The sequence below is a fragment of the Helianthus annuus genome, chromosome 17, assembly GCF_002127325.2.
Source record: "Helianthus annuus cultivar XRQ/B chromosome 17, HanXRQr2.0-SUNRISE, whole genome shotgun sequence".
Lineage (NCBI taxonomy): Eukaryota > Viridiplantae > Streptophyta > Magnoliopsida > Asterales > Asteraceae > Helianthus > Helianthus annuus.
This window is the reverse complement of record NC_035449.2, coordinates 24,473,024-24,484,160: the sequence shown is the minus strand read 5'-3', so window position 1 is coordinate 24,484,160 and position 11,137 is coordinate 24,473,024. Positions and strand designations below refer to the sequence as shown.

The 11,137-nt window shown below is 40.0% G+C and overlaps 1 long non-coding RNA gene across 1 annotated transcript; it reads right to left on the bottom strand.

Annotated features, from left to right (window-relative positions):
• Positions 1 to 1,286: 1,286 nt before the first annotated feature.
• On the bottom strand, positions 1,287 to 4,189 carry LOC110923327. The gene is made up of 3 exons (XR_002583974.2): positions 3,987 to 4,189; positions 3,239 to 3,328; positions 1,287 to 1,532 (listed from the first exon to the last, which is right to left on the bottom strand). It is a non-coding gene; the product is annotated as an uncharacterized LOC110923327 (long non-coding RNA).
• Between the last annotated feature and the right edge of the window lie 6,948 nt (positions 4,190 to 11,137).

The following is an 11,137-nucleotide window of genomic DNA, read 5'->3' as shown; positions in this document are numbered from 1 at the left end:
ACAAGAACGACCCGTTTAGAGACATATTCGCATTTTCCGGGTTTGAGTGTAAGTGCACTCCCTCCCAATGCATATCTTGATCATTCTACATGCTTATATTCTTCGGGTTCGAGTGTAAGTACACCCCCTCCCAATACATGTCTACATCATTTTACATGTTTGCGTTTTCCGGGTTCGAGTGTAAGTACACCCCCTCCCAGTGCATATCTTAATTGTTTTACATGTTTACATTCTCCGGGATCGAGTGTAAGTACACCCCCACCCAATACATGTCTACATCATTTTACATGTTTGCGTTTTCCGGGTTCGAGTGTAAGTACACCCCCTCCCAGTTCATATCTTAATCGTTTTACATGTTTACATTCTCCGGGTTCGAGTGTAAGTACACCCCCTCCCAATACATGTCTAGATCATTTTACATGTTTCTTTGTCCCTTCTCTCGGGTTCATTATCCTAATATAATACGCTTCCATCACTCGGCTGTGCGTTTACGTTATGATCAAATACTTTGCTTATCTGATCCATTTAGGTACTTTTTAATTTGTCCCACTCGCCCCATCCTTACTACATCGGGTGTAAGCATGTCCATCATAAAAAGTTCATGGTACCACGTGCTCACCACTTACCTGGCCAGAATAAGCGATCAACACCTGGTATACATGACCTTTTTATAATTTTCACATTACACCCCATGTAAGTAATGCCTCTATTTGTTTCTCTTGGAAGCAATATCCCGGATAGGTTTTCTATTCGGGTTTTTCCAAGTTTTCAATCTACATATGCAACTTTCAATCTCTACGTATTTGTTACATATTACTATATGTGCAATTAAATTTAAAATGTGCACCTGGTAACGCTTGCCCTGACAGGCTTTTCTTGCCATTAGCCTTGTTCGCGATCGCTGCGTGATTTAGGTCCTTGGTGAGTATGTTCTACTTGTCGTACTTTGGACCGTTCCTCCGTCAAGTCCGCAATTTGTTAGACTCCCGCTATCTTTAGATGCGAGTGTCCTTCAACTAAAACATTTACAATAGTTAATAATATCAACTTCAGTAATCGCCCGTATTATAATACAAGGCTTTTTCTACTATATGCGTCAACGCGCGTATTTTCATCAACTATATTAATCATTTGAATTAGGGTAATGTGTATTACACGATAACCCTATGTGTTGTTTACAACACTTTAACACGCTAAACCATTAACATACTAGTACTTACCGGATTTGCGATCAAGCCTCGAACCGAACACTTTATTCTTTTTAACCTTAAGCTCTGATACCAACTTGTAACGCCCGTCTGGTTTTATTAATATTTTAATAAAAGATACAAATTTTTATGCTAAAATGTGTCTTTACAAAACTTGTTATACCAACATTCCCAAATGATTACAACATTTCAAAAACAATTTATAAGTGTTTACATAATTCACTTATATCAACACAAATCAAGATTTGACGCGGAAGCTTCATTTAACGTGTGTTCGGTTCTTGCTCGCCGCTTGATCTTCATCCGGATTAGGTCCATCTTCACCTACGGTCAAAACCATGTAAATAATTAGTTTTGACACTTTAATAATCGAGTATAAACAAGTTCCATGCTTAACGTAACAAAACAAGAAATTATTTTTGTTTTGTTTTCAGCCCCTTCACCCGGCCGTGTCAAAAAGTCACCCGGCCGTGTCAGTTAACATATATTTTTCAAAGCCCAGCCACCCGGCCGTGTCAAAAAGTCACCCGCCCGTGTCAACTCTGCACGTCTATTTTTCATTAGTTCTTACCGAAACGGACATAACTCTCTCGTTTTTAATCCGTTTTACACGATTCTTTTTCCTACGCGTCCGTAATTTAATTCTCCATCATATGGAGTTAAAATCCGACATCCGGATTAACAAAAATTTAAGACTTTTAAATCTTTGGCTTATTACCCTTTTTACCAAATTTTGACCCGTTCGTGATTTTATCAAACAAACATGCCTATTTGATCTTTAAACCCATGAACTTCATAATTTCAATATCTCCTATTATATTAGGCTCAAAATCACGGGTTTGTATACCTTCTTTAACCCGTTTTGACTTAGAAGCTTATTTTGACCCGTTAAGGGTATTTAAGCACTTTTACCACATAATTCATACCCATTCACTTCTAGCATTGTACTTCCATATTATTTATCAATTTATCTTCCACCACAACTATATGTGTGGAGGATTTAATGTGGAGATCTATTTATTCCGAGTTTTACCCCTCGGATTATCATTTTACGGCAAAGACTCATATAGAGTCATTTGACCCAAAGATTCACATATTTCACTTTTTATACTTAATACAAGTATCTATTTGGTTACAAAACTCATTTCTAAGCAACCTTTAGGGATCGTTTGCTTAATTTCACTTATAAGAGCATTTTGGTCACTTTTACCCCTCCTATTACGACGAAGGACCTTTAAAGCCATGTTCGACCAAAATCTCACTTTTAAAACTATAATCTTGTTTAGAAACAATTATATTTCTAAAATACCATAATCATGACCCAATTTATTCGGTTTACCTTAATGATAACCGAATATCTATATTTTATCCTTGTCTAACACTTATAGAACCTCAAGTTCTACATGACGAGTTGAATCATTATACAAACCTGGCTCGGATCAATATATTGACCCGTTTCGATACCTTGCCTTAGTAGCCTCTAAGTATAGCGATGTCAACATTCAATCGATATTTATTCCTGTAATCATACAACTCGACAAACCATTAGTCGATATTGTCAAAGGGTGATATTTTCACCTTTTGACCCGTTTGGTCTAAATGACCGTTTACTTTTGCGAGATGGATTTATCATCATCTCGTCTACATGACTTGTACCGGTTTACACCGTACGGTCAATTTTCCTTATAAATCTATTTCTTGATCATTTTGACCCCTTTATATCTTACGCCATAAAGTGTCCTTCAAAACCAACGGTTATCGTCAACTAGTGACCACCTTACCGTTTAACCCTTATTAATTGTATTGATTTACCTTACAAGGTAATCATTTAGAACTCGTTATTTATTAGTCATTGCATGACTAAATGATCTTATTAGCTCTTTTTAATCATTCAACATGGTTTATCATTAATGTCTTTTGTTCCGAACCGCACATGACGGGTCAAAACATCATAAGTCAAATATGACTTTTGATTATTCATAATCTATAAAACCAATAGTTGTTAATAAAAGGTGTAAGCTTTAACTTACCTAGTATCCGGATTATGCTCTTTTCCGCGAATACGATCCGTTTGACCCGCTTCTTTCCCCAAGCCTCCATCTAGCTTGTCAAGAGTCAAACTAGCATCATAATTCGTAAGATGGTTAGATTAGTCATCATTATTATGACTAGTTCATCTTACGGACTTTATGTCGAAACTTCTATTCGACTTCATCATAGGTTAGTTCGACTTTCTAAAGTCAACTACCTTTAATCATATAATATGCACGATTAAGGCAAATCAACATTATGATTAGAACTCGTTTTATCCCATATCTCATGTGATTAGTCAAGCTTGCCAATTACGCGTTTCACTTGAATTTCACCACTTTACTTCTCATTTAGGCATTTTAACAAACACCTAATGGGCATTCTTTTATTGAATTTAACAATCAAACTTATGGCTACCTATCTTGCCAATTTCAACATCTTTTACTAGAAGATCATCAAATTCATGGTTAAATGTCAAGATTAACTTCATAAAGTTTAAATAACACTAGTTTGACAATCATGGTTCTAGTGTTCATCATGTTTCTACAAAACCCATTTAAACACCCATAATGGATGATCATGAACTTTATAATTTCAACACTAATTCAACTAGTTATTGACTAGGGTTTACTCCTAGACATGATTTCATCCTAAATTCATCCAAACTTTAATCATGCAAGCCAAATTTTCGATTTCATATGTTCACCAAGAATTCAAGATGGAACTAAATAATGAAATTTGGCATACCTTATGATCCCTTCATCGAGGTGATCATGAATTCGTGCTTGGATTTCGATTTAGGTTGGATTTACCCCTTCAATTTGTTGATTTTATGCTTGTTAGGGTTTGAGCTTGAGAGCCCTTCTTGGCTCCTGTGTTTTGTACGACCAGAACACACACAAAGGTGTGTGTTTTGGTGTTTTTAGTTTTAATTAATAAAAACTCATTTTCTCATCTTAACCATTTTAGTCCCTCTACTTTACCCATGTTTATAAAGGTTACTACATCAAGTTCCCTCTTTATTTTAAAACACTAGACTAACTAGGTTGATATTCCTAGTTATTTAGTGGGTTATGGGAGTTATAACCTGTTTTATTTTAAGTCCCGTTAACTCGGACTTCTTATAAACTTACTCCCTTAAAAGCTTTTATTCACGTTGTATTTAATATTAGGATTATTCCTTTAAATCCTAATATTTTCGGGTTAAATTTTACCACTAACGGTATTTCACCCGTCTTTCAGTATTAACGGAGTTTGATTACTAATCCCATTTTCGGGGTGTTACATTACATTGTCGGATGCCCGCAACCTGAAGGCAGTCGTGTCAGACGACGAGGTCATGCCGCGCCAGAGATATATACGTTAGACACTGAGAGTGATCCTGACATGCTGTCCGAGGACGAGGACGACTTCCAACCGTTCGCGCTATCAGACTTTGGTGATGATTTACCCCTGCTGATGGCTTCCCTAACAAGGATCCTTTTGTCATTCCTGTTCCAGTCCATGATCACCTTGTTATTTGATCACCCCAATGGCGAGCACATCGTGGCTCCGATCCTCGATGCTGTACCTCTCGTGGTCATTCCTCCCGAGGATCTGCCCTTTTGACAATTTGTTGATGATGGCGTTGATTCGTTTGTCAATGGTCCTCCTGACGACGCCATGGTGATGAAGAGCTAGACGAGGACGTTGTTGCTACTCCACTTCTTGAGATTCCCGATATTGAGTTATCCTCTGATACTAGTTTGCACTCAGTTTCAGACTCTTTTGAGTCTGTGACATCTACAGCTTTACAGACGACTGGATTGCAGCCTTTTGCTACTGACTCAGACGACGACACCGCTATGTCTGCCACACTATCACATGCTCAAGATCCCACACCTGCACACGACCCAGAGCCTGCTCCTGAGCTAGCTCCTGTTCCTCTTGGGTTAGCCTGATTGTTGCACCTATTGATCTTGAGCTGATTTCTGATCCTGACCATGCTCCTTTTTGGTTTACCAGACCTTGCACCCCTTATACCAGACACAGTACCTGTACCTGTTGATCCTCCTTTTGATGAGCCATTTCCCCCACATGCACCCGCTGATGTTGCTCTTTTCCCTCCTGTAGAATCCGATGTCCATCACACTGGTTTGCCGATTGTTTTCTTTCAAGACATACCCGCACCCTGTCCAGGGGAAGGTACTTTTGGTCAGCACCCGCGTGACGATCCTTTTGTTTCAGCAGCTTTTCCACGGCTCCCTCAGGCTGCACCGTTTGCTCCCTTCACTTCTTTACCGCTGGACAAGCCATTTCGATGGTCCCTACCATACACTATGCCGATTTCAGATCTCTATCATTCTTCACATCATGGAGGCTACACAAGGGATGAGTTGCTCCTGTTACTTCAGCTACAGCTTGAGGTTTTGAGTTATAGAGTTTTGGAGCTTGAGCTGACACCACGTCCTCCACCCTGTCTATGCCAATATACTTTGATCCTCCACATTCATCACTGTCTCCTTTTGCACTCTCGCCTGCTGCTTTTGCACCTTTTCCAGAGTTTGATGCTCGATTCCTTACTATCAAACAACAGATCAGCTACTTACTTCGCCGTGTATACAAGCTCGAGGAAGAGCTCGCACATGTTAGCAGTTTGCTTTTCTTCCCTCCTCCACCTCAGTCACCAATATAGTTAGTTTCTGGTTTTATGCAGATTGCATTACTTTTAGGTAAAGACACAACTAATGAGCCGAGATTGTGAAGACTTTTGAAGACCACTTTTTACCACGTGATTTTGGTACACTAATAGACTTATTGGACAAGGGTAGGGTGACCCTGTGTCCCTTTTGATGAGATACACTTTGTAGACAATGTGATTGTGGTCGGTAAATAATGAAAGCTCAAGTCGACATGTTCCCACTAAACATGTTGATGATTTACCTGTTTGTGCTATAATTGTGATGTTATGTGATTGCTTATATACATATGTATACACACCTCCTAGGTCTTATTCGTTAAGTAGAGGCTTATGTGCCTGTGTCTTTAATAAGACCTGACCTAACCGATCTTCTTCTTAGAAGATGTCGCCACGAAGGAACACCGATACCAACAACCCTCTGCTGACGACAGAGGTGGAATTACAAGAACGCATCTCACAGGCCATCGCACAGCACGAGGCCCTTCGCTCCGAACGCAGCGGAGGTATCTCAGGAAATAACCCACCCAACGGTAATGTTTAGTCACTTAAGACACATTACAACACGTTTGGACATTTCCAAGTGTGCTTTGCTAATGCCTTATGTGAATGATGTTGCTTATGTCGCAGGCTGCACCTACAAGCAGTTCTTGGGCTGCAAGCCCCTGGATTTCGACGACACTGGGGGTGCCGTAGCTTTTGTTCGTTGGGTTGAGAAGACGAATTATGTTTTGCGATTGAGAAAATGTACTCCAGAGCAACAAGTCATGTACATATCTGGACTATTTCTAGATGGGGCTCTGTCATGGTGGAACCTCCAGGTTCAGACTTTGGGCGAGGCTGCTACATATGCTTTAACGTGGGACGAACTGAAAGAGCTGATGCATAAGAAGTATTGTTCGAGAGCAGAAATCCAGAAGCTGGAAACTGAGTTCTGGAACTTGAAGATGGAAGGTTCAAAGATAGCTGAGTATGTGCAGAGATTCCATGATTTGTCTCATGTTGTCCCCTACATGGTAGAACCAGAGTTTAAGAAGATTGAACGTTTCATCTGGGGATTGGCACCTCAGATTCTGAGCATGGTGAAAACATCAAAGCCTCCAACAATTACCGATGCTATCGATTTAAGTGTGACGCTCACCGAGGAAGCGATTAAACTAGGAAAATCTTCCACCTCGGAGGAGAAAAAGGAGACTCCTGTGGAGCCATATGGAGATAACAAGAGGAAGTTCGCAAATTTCAAGAAGGGTACTCTGGCGAATAATAAGAACAAAGCTAAAAAGGGGAAAGAGTACATGGGTATCCTACCTATGTGCGACAATTATCGACGTTACCATGTCGCGCGATGTAAATATGGAAAATGTGATAACTGTGGCAGGAGGGGGCATGTCAGGAGACTTGTAGGCAAGGTACTGAACATGGAAATGGAGGCCAAGATGGTAGCGGGAATCACGGAGGAAACAACGACAACAACGACTATCAAGGAAGAAAGAGTTGTAACACCCTGTGTTTCGAAAGTCAAAGTCAAAGTCAAGATTGAAGTCAAAGGGAGACAAGATTTCTAATTGTGATCAGTCACTCATTGCTCGATTCCTGTTTTAACTTCTTTGACTCGTAGTTAGTCTATATGATGCTTAACATTAGTTGTATTATGTGGAGTATCTATTAATAATCGAGGTTTATTCGACATTTATCGTATATTTAATCTCTTATCGCAATCACACTCGCAACTCGAATTACGCGTTATGGATATTGTTTTACGTGTGTGTGCCTTATGTGTTACTTGTGCATGTTATTTTGTTATGTTGTGGTGATTAATCGAAACGAAACGGCAAAACTCGTCGCACCAAACACTCAAACCAACCGACCAATCGATCAGGTGACTAGCCGATCGACCAGCCGTTCAATCGAGCTACAGCTCGATCGATCAGCCAGTCGACCGGGCTGCCACCCGATCGACCAGTCCCTTTCCACTTTGGAGAACTCTATAAATACCTCATGTCACCATCAAACTTTCCACTTTTGCTCTCTGACGTCCGACCAGCGCTCTTGCTTACTTTTTCTCCGATTTCTCTCAATTCCGGTAAGATCTCAACCTACATCTTGTACATCTTTGATCTACACTTGATTCTACACCTTTCTATCTTTTAAATCTTAACTTTTAACCGTGAAATCACTAGATTTGAGGTGTTCTAGGATGATGTCATCATGGTGTTCTTGAAGAACTTCATGTTTTGGCCTCAATCCACCGAGAACAACTTAGATCTAATCGATTTCCACATAAACAAACAAAGATCTTTCACAGATCCAAACATATTCATGGTAAAAAGGATTGAAAGATGGTTTCCAACTTTCTTTCAACTGTTTTACACTCAATGCACTCAAGACCTATAGAATCGGAGCTTGCACCGACTTCCTACTCATTCTTGTGGTTGTGTTGGTTCAAGATCTGGATTCTACCTACGAGGTTTACCGATTTCGGGATAAACATGAAACACCATCTCGAACAGTTAACTGATCGGATTTGGGTGGTTCCTGTCTGATAACACGACAAACTGATCGGGATAAACGAGGTTTCTGTTGCTTAACACGTTATCAAAACATCTCGATAACACGACAAACTATCGAAATAAGCAAGTGTAAGACGAACGGAACGACCAGGACGGAATGCCGTCTGATCGGACTGTCACCCGAACGGGTTGTCACCCGATCGATTTACACCTCGGTCCCACACTTAACCTATTTTCAAAACCTTGAAGGATGAACATTGAACTAAGTGCTGACCGATCGGATTACCACCCGAACGGACTACCACTCAACCATGTAATGATCAGACTTCAACACTTAAACAATTTTCAACATGTTCAGTGTCAGTGGGCTGCCATCCAATCGGACTACCATCCGATCGGACTACCATCCGATCGAATGACGCACTGCGGTGAACTTGTTCTCACTAAAGTGTCTAACCAATCGGGTTATCGTCCGATCGAATCCGATCGACCGACATGAAAGGTAGAGATACTTCTATGCTTTCATAATGCTACCACGAAAACTTCAAAAGTCAAGCTATCATACACAAACACATCCTTCCTAAAGGGAGGAAACAATCCACTCGAAAGGTCACCCGATCGGATGACCATCCGAGCGGACTGTTACTCGAACGACCAGCTGTCTGATCGGACTACCATCCGATCGACCTGTAATTCGACCCACTAACACTTGTATCGTTTTACGCGTCGCTTATCGTTATGCTATCGTTCTGATCAGGCTAACCCTACTCTCTAGCGCTCCCTTCAATCCACCAATCACTGTGAGTATACTCGATCCCTCTTTTGCTTTAGGCACTTTTGGGTGTTACATACGTTACATATTCTAAATCACATTGAACACACTACGCAATACTTTTAACGCTAACCGTTACCGCATGTTATACGTGACTTAAGGAATGCTTGTTTGTTATGTATACACATGGAATGATGTCTACCTGCCTTAGCAACGATAGTACTATAGTTTGGACTCAGCACCAGTTCACTCAGGGGTTGTTAAGGACAATTAGTTACATGGCTCGCAGTGGTGAGTGTGTATCGCGAACTGCCTTGGGTAGTCAACCCGCAGTCATTGGTATCGATAGGTTCATGTCGATAACTAACATGCCTCATTTCACACTGTGTACGTGCTGGTTATGCGTAATCGATTTGAACTCTATTATATTTATTAAACTTGTATGCTCACCTTTACACTATGTGTGTTGACTTTTACTATAACGTATGTGACAGGTGCTTAGGATGCTTATTTGCTTACTTTGCTGTGAAATCGAGGCTAGGAAAGACCTAGGTCAACAATAAACAATTGTCAGTAATAAATACCTGAGTTGTAGGAACAGAACAATTTGACTAGATCTTTTCTGTAGTAATTGTATTATCATTTATGACATGGTATGGGACGTGTTGCTTTAAATATTTGGTAAATATAGTTATTATGGAAACTTCTGGATAATCTGTTTCGCTCAGTGCCGTGCCCCGATAATTCCGCCATCGGTTGGTGTAACACCCCGAAATTATAAAACTTTATATTGAAATTATAAAGTGTAAAATAAACAAAAGATAAAGTAACTAGAAATAAATAACCTAGTTAGTCAAGAGTCTAGTTATAACAAAGGAACTTGATTAAAACATTAGAGATTTACTTGCTTTTAATTGAGGGGCCAAAAATGTTAAAATGGAAACTTATGTTATTAAAACATAATAAATCAAAATCCAAACACATCCTTAGATGTGTCTGGAATCGATCAAGAGCACAGGGGGCGACCAAGACTCCCCTCAAAACCCTAGCTCTTGCATTTTCACCTAATTGAAGGCTCAAATCCGCTCCAAATCGAAATCCAATCATAGATTAGCGATTGTTGGGGCTGGATTTTACTATAAATGATCCTTATACGTGATCCTGACCAGTGATCCTTGTTTCTTTGGCAGATAGTGATCCTCAGCCAGACTTCAGGATCAGGATCATGGGACGATATGGTGATCCTTATACTAACGGTCACTTCCACTTGTTACAAAATTGTTTTGCAGGAACACCTAGCAGGATATGCCCTACACATCATGATCCAGGGACGCGTTTTCACAAATATGGCAAGAGCTAAATTGGAGATAGACGTTGTACCGGATATGGAAACTTAGCTTGACTAATGGGCAGCAATTTAGGCTAGATTATCTTTATTTCTAAAGGGGTAATGAGCTGATTAGTGGTCTATCTACCTAAAATAAGTTACCTACACATGTATAAATACCCATCTTCCTCATTCGGAAGAACACACACAACATACGACACAACTCTCAACACTTAGACACTCAGTGATCCTTGTACTCAGCTCATTATCATCCGAAGTTGTAACTACATTTTTATTATATTGAAATTGGTGATCGGTAGTTGCCATCACCCGAGGTTTTTTATGCCGGAGATCATACATTGATCAAGGGCTTTTTCCTCGTATAAATCATTGTGTCTTTGCATATTCATCACAGAAGTGATCCTTTACTTTTATAGCTAACCAAGCATCATACCCCGTTTACATAAAGTTTGGTTACATTATCCTTGTGTGATTTTTGACCAAAACAGTTTGGCGCCCACCGTGGGGCAATTGGTGCTTCATTCATAAAGAAAATCCTTTGTTCAAAATCAATTCAAAGAGTTACATGGCTTCATCATTGAAGAACACTTC